This window comes from Aplidium turbinatum, chromosome 5 (genome assembly GCF_918807975.1).
Source record: "Aplidium turbinatum chromosome 5, kaAplTurb1.1, whole genome shotgun sequence".
NCBI lineage: Eukaryota > Metazoa > Chordata > Ascidiacea > Aplousobranchia > Polyclinidae > Aplidium > Aplidium turbinatum.
In genome coordinates this window covers 31522375-31532076 of record NC_137476.1, presented here as the reverse complement: position 1 = coordinate 31532076, position 9702 = coordinate 31522375, and positions in this window count along the sequence as shown.

The following is a 9702-nucleotide window of genomic DNA, read 5'->3' as shown; positions in this document are numbered from 1 at the left end:
ATTGTTTTATATATTTGACTATATTTTTGCTGTGATACTGTATGATTCTTTAGTATTTCTTTCTTTTCATAATGTTAATTATGAACAAAACATGAACAATGGACAATGAACAAAACAGACAGAAGAAAGATTGACGCATTTGAATTGTGGTGTTGGAGAAGGTTACTGCGTGTTCCTTGGACAGCCAAAATAACAAACGAGAAAATTCTTGAACAAATTAAACCGGACATATCCCTAGAAGCTAGAATCGTCAGGCAGAAACTTTCATATTTTGGCCACATAATGAGAAGCAAATCAATGGAAAAAGACATCATGCTTGGTTTGGTAAGCGGAGGAAGAGGAAGGGGGCGCCCGAAAACAAGATGGCTTGACACGATTGTAAATGACAGTGGCATGGGAGTGCATGAATTGAAGGAGGCTGCGTGGGATCGAGATATGTGGAGAAAGATGACGTATAGAGTGACCGAGAGTCGTAAACGACTGAACGGATGATGATGATGATGATGCTGAGTTATGTCTGTCTACAATATCATTTCTTCTGCATTCTGACAAAGAAAAATCAACAAGTGTTCCCCTCACGACCATCAACACTCTTGTTAAAGCACCATGGCCGATCTTCATAGAAAATGTCTATTTATACATGTTTCGAAAATATCAGTTTAAAGTTGTATGAGCTAATAAAGCTATAGCCTGGATATACATTATTGTTTTTATTTATAAATTTTTATTTCCCTTTTTATCTTAAATTTTTTCTGAAGGTGTTGCGACCGTGCCAATATTTTAACATAATTACTTATTTTGGTCTCAAGCACGTTTTAACGTTCGCATTTTGTCGCTTCTACCTTTTTCTAGACCTTTGTTATGTTGACGTATATTGTTTTCTCTGTGATGGTCAGAAATGATCAAACAACTGAACTGAAGTTGAATTTTCCATCTCAAAATCTGCACATCGTTCCATTTTCTAAGTAACGTCAAATTTTTGCCATAATTGGATTGTTGCTGAATCGGAAAGTTGCCAGTTCCACGGTTTTTCGCGACATTGGGCTAGCTTTTGTTCTGGAGTCGTGGAAAAATTTTAGCAGTTGCGTTTTTTTTGTTCGGTTTCCTTCCATTTTTATCATTTTTTTTATAGATTGTGAATATATTTTACCCAAATTTGTCATATTTTGGATTTGTTCCATGTCTTGTATTGATTGGTAGGTTTTTTAAACCTTTCAAGGTTTTTCCACTTTTTCCCGTTCGTTACAGTGCTCTCACTTTTAGGGATTTAGTTCCAAATTGGAACTTTTAGCCCCTTTTAGGGACAAATCTAGGGATTTTGATGATCTAGGGATTTTTTACAATTTCTTGCAAATCGTATTGTATAGTTTGCTAACTAGTAAATTTTGTTTTGTTTCCTTTTCTGATGAATGGATGAAACTGGACGGATGAGGCTAGGGATGTTTCAACCGCAAAACAACTGGGCATTGTTGTAGGCCTAGTCTATAGCGATGTAGAAGGTGTGTGTGTTAAAACCCAGTTCCTTGACCTTTTAGAAGTTAATGATGGCACAGCAGAAGGCATATTATATAGTGCAATCAAGCAGTCACTGAATGCAAAGGCATAGCAATGTGCATTGGCGTAGCCAGGGGGGGCGAAGAGGGCCCATTTCCCCAAAATTTTCAAAGTTTTGATTGCGAAGTTAAGCCCTTTATTGAAAATATAATAAAATTGTAGAAATTTATATCGTTTTCCAAGGCATCTGGCAATTAACACCTCCATAACTTGTACCGTATTAGACACACAGAAAGACATCAATAAATTTTGTAAAAACAAATGAACAAACTATTTTTAAACAAATGAACGAACTATTTTGAACAAACTATTTTTAAATTCAGACTTATTGCCGATTGTAATTGTATGTCACGAGAAATAATTATATTTAGGCCCAGGGTGAGATTGCTGGTTTATGTTTTTTCAATTAATTTAAGGTCATATCTTAAACGTTTTATTTGCTGCTTTTGGTGTACGTGACTTTACATTTGGGCCTTCGAGACGTTTCGACGAGTTTCTACGCTTTTCTAGAGTCATGTGATAATATTTCAGAATCGCTTACTCTGCTGGGTTTTTGTATAGCTGAGTTTTTGGTGTTCTCTCATTTTAGTCGCAGTTTTTGCTCGTTGGTGTGAAAGAGCTGGCTTTAATAAGTGAATAGCTGTTGATCTGCTAATAAATTTCATACAAATATTACCCTAAAAGTGTTTCCAGAAAGCTCCATAATCCATTATTTGAGTGTAATTTTGCAAAAAAATTTCCGGGGTGCATGCCCCGGACCCCCTACAATATGAGTGCCTTCGACACGCTCTAACCCCCCAAAGTATTATTGCTTCCCTTGCTAAATCCATCAGGTGGCGATGTCTCAAATCAAACACTTCGTTGTTCTCTTGAATTCATCACGTATTTGCTTCCCCCCAATTTTTTTTTGGCTATGCCACTGCCAATGTGCAACATTGTCGGATATTCATCTGACATTACCTATGTAATGTTTGGTAGCAACAACAGTGGAGTTGCCTATATAAGGCTATCCTGATGTTGTGACAGTGAAGTGTACCTGTCACATGGATATCATTATGCAACTTTTATTATTCTAATTACACAATATCTGAGTAAAAACTGTCATTTTGTTTAGACTTGCAATAACTTTGTCAGCCTGTCATACAAACTAGCCGTGGTTCACTTTTTTATCTTAGATCTTAGTATTCAATTGATATATACAGTATATTTGAATGATGTTTTAAAGATGATACGGAACTGTGCAAAAAAATGTAATGAATTATCTAGCACGCTGAATTGAAAATAGTGTTGAAACGATTGAATGAAAGCAAATGCGGTAGGCTACATTTCATTCGAAATCCAATGTAACGCGTTAATTATTTTTAGGAATTTTTCATGCCATCTAGGGATTTTTTGACATAGCTCTAGGGATTTTCTGGTTTTCATTTGTGAGAGCCCTGGTTCGTTAACGTGCTGGTAGGTTTATGTCGATTTTTGTAGTTAGTATCTTTTTTGTCCCGGACGCGGTAATGACAAAAAATAAAATGATTGATGATGATGATTGAGGTTTGGGTTGCTTTTCAGTGGCATTTGTGCTGGACATTTTAAAAACATCTGGCAACTTTGCGTTGATTGAACTAATTGAAAGAAAACCGAAAAACAATGCATGAGGTTATTCAATTATTGTGTCTTTCCATGGTGGGGCTGGTGGTGGTAGTATAGTTTAAAAAAATTCTTGGTAGTTCTCGATTTGGTTGTTGTCTTAGTTGAAGATTGTTTTTCGTTAAGTTTCATTGTAATGTTTTAATGAATAGAAGAGTATAGTAGGTTAGAATGCACATTTGTTCATTTAATGAAAGGAAGGTACAATTTGTTTTAAATTTTTTTGGCGGGAGCTTTATTTACCTTATATTTTGAATTAGCCTCTGAGCCTATATGCACATGTGCAATTTCGCATGACCTTTGACTGCAATATGTGCTCAGGTGTGCTAGTATGTCAGCTTTGTATCTTTTTGTAAAAGGTCAATCAACTTGAAAATGCATGAAGGTGGCAGCAATAAAACAAAACCAATTTCAAAACTAAAACTCTCAAATTATGCATCAATTTTTTTAAACTAGTATTGTTACTTTTTATAATTGCAAAACTAGCTTGTTGATAGCGAAAATGTAGTGCGTTGAATCAAAGTATCACATGCAAGTTTGTTCGCAAATGTGGTCACATCTCCGGTATTTTGTTTTCTGTTATTTGCTAGCCTACGGTAATTGATGAAAATGACTGATTTAATGAACTCTGTTTTTACTGTCAACAAATAACTTTGGTGACTGCAAAAGTTAACAGTAATTATTTCATTAATTATTTACAAATATTTCAAAAAGCCAAAAGTCGCTGGTCAGAGTTGCCGCAAACATTTCAAAATTAACCGAACTTCACTTTCTTCCTCTCAATCCTAGGCTGCAGTTTTATTATTTTACTCTAACTATGTTTTCCTTCTTTCGCTATTCAAAAATGCGTTGTTTCAATAAAAACATGAATTGTGGGCCGTACCGGTATTGCATGACAGTCCGTATGAATGACTTTTGCTCATTGTGACTTAGCCTACCGTAACAGGAAAGAAGCAAGACAGTGGGGCGCAATTGCATTGGAATTTTCCAGCTGTAGTAGCATTGGTAACACAACGTAGGATAATGACAGTGTTTTATAGCTAAGCTATAGGCTACTTAACAGTTTACCGATTTTTCTTGCTTATACTATATTTTAAAATTCTTAGGATCATTCATTACCGGTCAATACACAAATCGAATTAAGATTGTAGCCTAGGGTGTAACACTCCGACCAACTTACTTGTTGGCTAGTTATTGTGGTTTGCGAAATGACCTAACTTGATCAATGGAAAAAAAATATTGTTTAAGCAGGCCACGCTCCCCGTATTTGTCGCAAAATCCCCATTACCCCACAATTTGCTATATCTCGTATCCTGGTGGAGATAGAGAGCTGCTTTTGCCACCAAAAGATGCAGAACACCAAAGTTTCTATCCGACTTTTGAACGTGCTATAGCCCTAAAACCTTTACTTCTTTCTATAATTAAGAAAAACTGTTTTGAGAGTAAAATCTGTCATTTTTGAAACAAATTGCTTGTATTTCAGATCTTGGCTTGCACGATTGTCATTCAGTCATTAAAAACATAACCTTTAAATCAAACTTGTAAGCTGTATAGTGAATCCCCTAAACGCGAATTTTTGGTAAAATAACCCGAAACACGAATTTCAAAATAAACAGGCTAATATTTGTTCAAACTCAAAAACTGAAATGCAGGGGCGTATCCTCAATGGAAGCAAGGGAAGCATTGCTTCCCCTGTCAAAATTGAAAAAAGAGAAGCTGATATTTTTCAGTAAAACGATTTCGTAATTTTTTTACCTAAATGCGATTTAGAACGGTTTTTAACTCATGCCCCCCCGTATGATTTTGAACTCGATTTTAATTTAAAAAAAGTTGGAAGCCAACGGAAGCGAAGATTCGTATTGCATCCGTTGCTCTCGTTTTTGCAATAAGAAGAAACAACTTTAAAAGAAAGGAAAAAAGCAGCGCAAAGTTTTCGCAATTTACGTTTCTTTTAACTAATCGCTGGAAGCGATTTAAAAATTGCTTCCAGTCGCGGGGTTGCCAGATTAACCAAATTCCGCGAATTAGTTTTTTTTAAATAAATTTTCAAAATGCAGAATAATCAATATTTCTCTAATATTGTAACCTTACCAGATGAAACCATATTCAACATTGTTCAATACATGTTCTATACTTGTTTAATACTCGTAATGTGGCGGATCAAAACTCATCCGCTACTTTTATAGGCTAACTTGCTATTTTTTGGGCTACTTTCAGAATTATTTTTGCTACAATTTATTAAAATCCACTACAAGTTATAAAATGTATATGTAAATTTTATTATTTTTGATAGAAACAGGTAAATATATCCATTTGGCCTTTTTTGTCTAATATTTTCCTTGTTTTAGCCTTTTCTTTGTATTATTTTGGCTTTAAGACTTTCTCATAGTCTGGCAACTCTGCTCTGTTGGATGTTGTGCCAGTGAGCAGAGAAAATCTAGGGCACTGTTATGGTCATAATTAGGGCAACCAAATTTTTGACCTAAAAACTTAAAATTTTGACTTTATAATTTACAAATTTTGACCTAATTTTGACCAATAACTTTCTGCGTTTGCAACCCAAATGCGAAATACAAAGCATGTTAGCAATCAAACCGTAAGGTAAGGATATCTTCTTTTTCTAATAAAATAAAATAAAAATGTGGAAGACTCAAGGACACCACAGCTAACGAACATGTAGGGCTGTAGGCCTAATGAAAATCACTCGAAAAACTGCAAAAAATAAATATGGACTGTCTTTAAATATTCCGAAATTACTGAGAGGGTTCTGCAGTATTATACTTCAACATCAAGTAATGTTTCACATTATAGCCTTTGAAATTCCTGTCTCTCGCCAAATTTTTTCTAAAATGGAGAAACTTCTCACTACTGATACAGAAGTTGCTAGGAAGTTCCTCAGCAGGCTATATAAATGTGGTGAAATATCATCTCGTCCCATTTTCCAATTTGGCAGGGCAAAACAAGATTATTACCACAGAAATTGCAACAAATGGATTATTACGTCAGAATAGCAACATAAATTGCAACAAAAAATCAGTATCTGTGTAGCTTTAATAAAATATCAATAGAGAGAAGAAAAACTATGTTAAAAGAAAATTTTGACCTAACCAAAAAATTTGACTTTTTTTTTACTTAATAACTTTGAAACCTCTCTTCGTGTCAACCTGAAATTTAGTTTCTGGACGTTTTATAAACTTTAAACAAGGCAGAAAAATTTTGACTTTATTGACTTTTGGTTGCCCTAGTCATAATATCGGCCTTGTAAGCAAAAGTTTGAGCCAAATGTTGGCTTTACACTGTTATCCTGGCTGGATAGACTTTGGAATAAGACAGGATATGTGAGGTCTAAGCTAGACTTGACTTTGTAGCTGAGTTTTTGGTGTTCTCTAATTATAGTCGCATTTTTGCCCTTTGCCCATTCGTGTGTAAGAGCTACCTTTAATAAGTTAATAGCTGTTTATCTGCTAATAAATTTCATACAAAAATTACCCTAAAAGTGTTTCCAGAAAGCAGTATAATTCATTATTTGAGTGTATTTTTGCAAAAATTTTCCGGGGGAGCATGCCCCCGGACCCCCCTAGAAAACACGTGCCTTCGGCACGCTCTATTCCCCCACGAGTTTTATTGCTTCCCTTGCTCAACCAACCAGGATACGCCACTGCTGAAATGGCACAGGCAAGAAGATTGCTATCCCTATTTCTGCACTAAAAATTAGATCAAAACCGCTTTTCAGATTTCAGCAATCAGCAAATGTTTGACCTAGTCCCAAAACCCTGTCCCTAATAAAATTGAAACTTTCTGACCGTCTGCACTAACTTTGCTGTTAAATCTCTTCTGGTGAACCTAGAATGACCATTGAAACATCAATAAAATTGGAAAAGAATACTCTAGCGCCATGTGGCAAGTAAAAGTTCAAAACAGCAACCGCTAGATGGCGATAGTAATTATCGCGCATTCGAGAAATTTTACCAATGCGCAAGAGCGGCCATGTTTTTATTATATCCGTTTTGATCTGGTCATGGAAAAGGTAAGAAAGTGTAATGAAGAGTTAGCCTTTGCCTAGGATGCAGATATAATTCAGATATATGCATTAGAGAATGTAGAAACTTATTTAAACATGTTCATTATACAGGATGGTGTGGGGGTGTTCAGAGCCGGAGACAAATTTACAAATGTCAATCAATCAATGGTTTATTTGTCAATAACAGGAACATAGTACATGTTTGAAATATGCAAAATGTCCCGGATCATTTAAATCCGGATATCTCCATTTTCCCAGCATGTGACGTAATATCTGTTGCATTCATGCTGCCTCTTAACTTTTTCGCAACCACCGAGGTTGAGACGTTTAATCTAAATAACCAGACATTTTTCACAAAAATCTTTTGTATTTACACCGTAATAGCATCTCATATGAACAAGGTAGACGCACAATCTTGACATGAAATGAAAGCATACATCTTCAGCTACCCGAAGATGCAACGCTTTGCCGTAAAATTTAAAACATTCAATGTACAAGTAGCAACTTTCCAAACGATATTTTTTCTAATTTCTAAAAAAATTTAAAATTGGCAGAAAAGTGTACTTCATTATAATCTTTGCTACCCAAGCATGATGCAATAATATGAAAATATACGTAGGTTAATGCAAAAACTAATCTTACTTCAAAGTTTAATATAATGCGAAAACAATTCTGCACATGAGAAAAATTTTACTTCGTTTCTGCGCGCAATGCTTTAGGAGATACAGCAGAATGAACATGGACAAATTTGGAAAATCTTAAGCAAAAAAGTTTACGTAATTTACAGTCTTTTTAAGGCATTGTTTTGCCTGAAACACCTTTTTACCTTGGACGTATGGATACGACCTTGGTCATCATGGCAAAAATCCCAAGACAAGTATATACGTCACGTCCGTGGCCGAGAAAGAGTTAAAGGCAACAAATGGCAATGCACTAACTATGATGCCATAGTACGTCTCGAATAAAGATTCAATCAATCAATTGATGAGTAATGTCATTACTGCTATTGTGTTCTCAAGTGTTTAAAATGTTTGGATTGATATTTTTTCAATAAATAAATAAGAATTAGGAAAATTGCGGATCCGCGGGAATTTATACATATTTTCCTATAGACCAACATCGTTTTCGGGATCCATTACGCCAAGGTTTGTTTTTTTTTGGATGAAACTATGTGAAAATAATCAGTAGGTATGCAGGAGCTAACCATGTCAAATGGAAGCAAATTTATTCCAAAATAAACGTGCAATTGAAAGATTAGTTGTATCCACGAATTTTCCCAATTGCGCATTTACGCATTAGGGATTTTTCCCCTTCCACGAAAACCCTGCTCCCAATTCACGATCTTCTTCCGTATTTCCGAAGTTGATGGAATTTTCGCCTGAAATAAATTGTTTTGTAAGGTAGACGCAAGTAGCTAGAAGTGGATTACCACCAAAAAAAAATATCTTCAGAATTAAAGAGTGGGTGATGAAAAATATTTCGTGTTTCAGAAAAAAAATTCGTGGTTAGGGGATTGACCATATAAGAACAGTGATGTTTTATTCAATAATGAGGCAGGAAACAATCAACACAAAACTATACAATACATGCTAGACCAGTGGTTCTCAACCGGGGGTCCGCTGACCCCAAGAGGCATGTGAAGTGATTTCAGGGGGTCCGTGAAAGTTTCCGAGTTTTTCAGCATGATTGATAAATTACGAAATTTAAAAATTGTTTGTTCATTGTTTATGTATTAGCTTACAGTGATTCTCAAACTGTAAGTTGCAACCCACTGGTGCGTCGTTTAAAATTGCAAAGAACATTGCACAAAGGTTTAATTTTTTAACTAAAAAATATCATATATATAAATGACTTAAACCTTTTAATAAAGCAATGTTGGCTATGTTCAACTTAATTCTTTTGAGACAGCAGATTGTTGATCAATGATTAAGGGAACGTTCAAATATTACGTAACACCTTCGAGGGGGAGGGGGGGTTTATGCAAAGCGTTACGTTAGCGTCACATCGGGGGGGAGGGGGTTCAAGCAAAACGTTACGTAACGCTTTCGAGTACGGAATGGTAGTTTTTTGTGCTGAATTCGTAGTGAAAAAGCGTTACATGGGGGAGGGGGGATTGAAAAATGCGTTACGTTGGTGTTACATGGGGGAGGGGGGGGTCAAAAATTCGGAAAAAAAGCGTTACGTAATATTTGAACGTTCCCTAACTTGGAAATGCAACTCACAGTTTTTGCAATGACTGTGATTATAACGAATTAATATTGATTACAAATGAAAAAAGAAAGAAATTCTTTGTCACGGTCACAAGTATTCTATTAACTTTTGATAAAATTTATAGAAGAACATCCTCAGCATATAGATTACTGATGTTTGATCCTGTGTGCCAACAAATTATAGCTAATAAGTCATAACATAATTTCATCAATCGTAAAGTGCGTTGCGAATTCAGCAAATTCTTCTCAGTGTGTTCCTTCAAAACTTATATAACA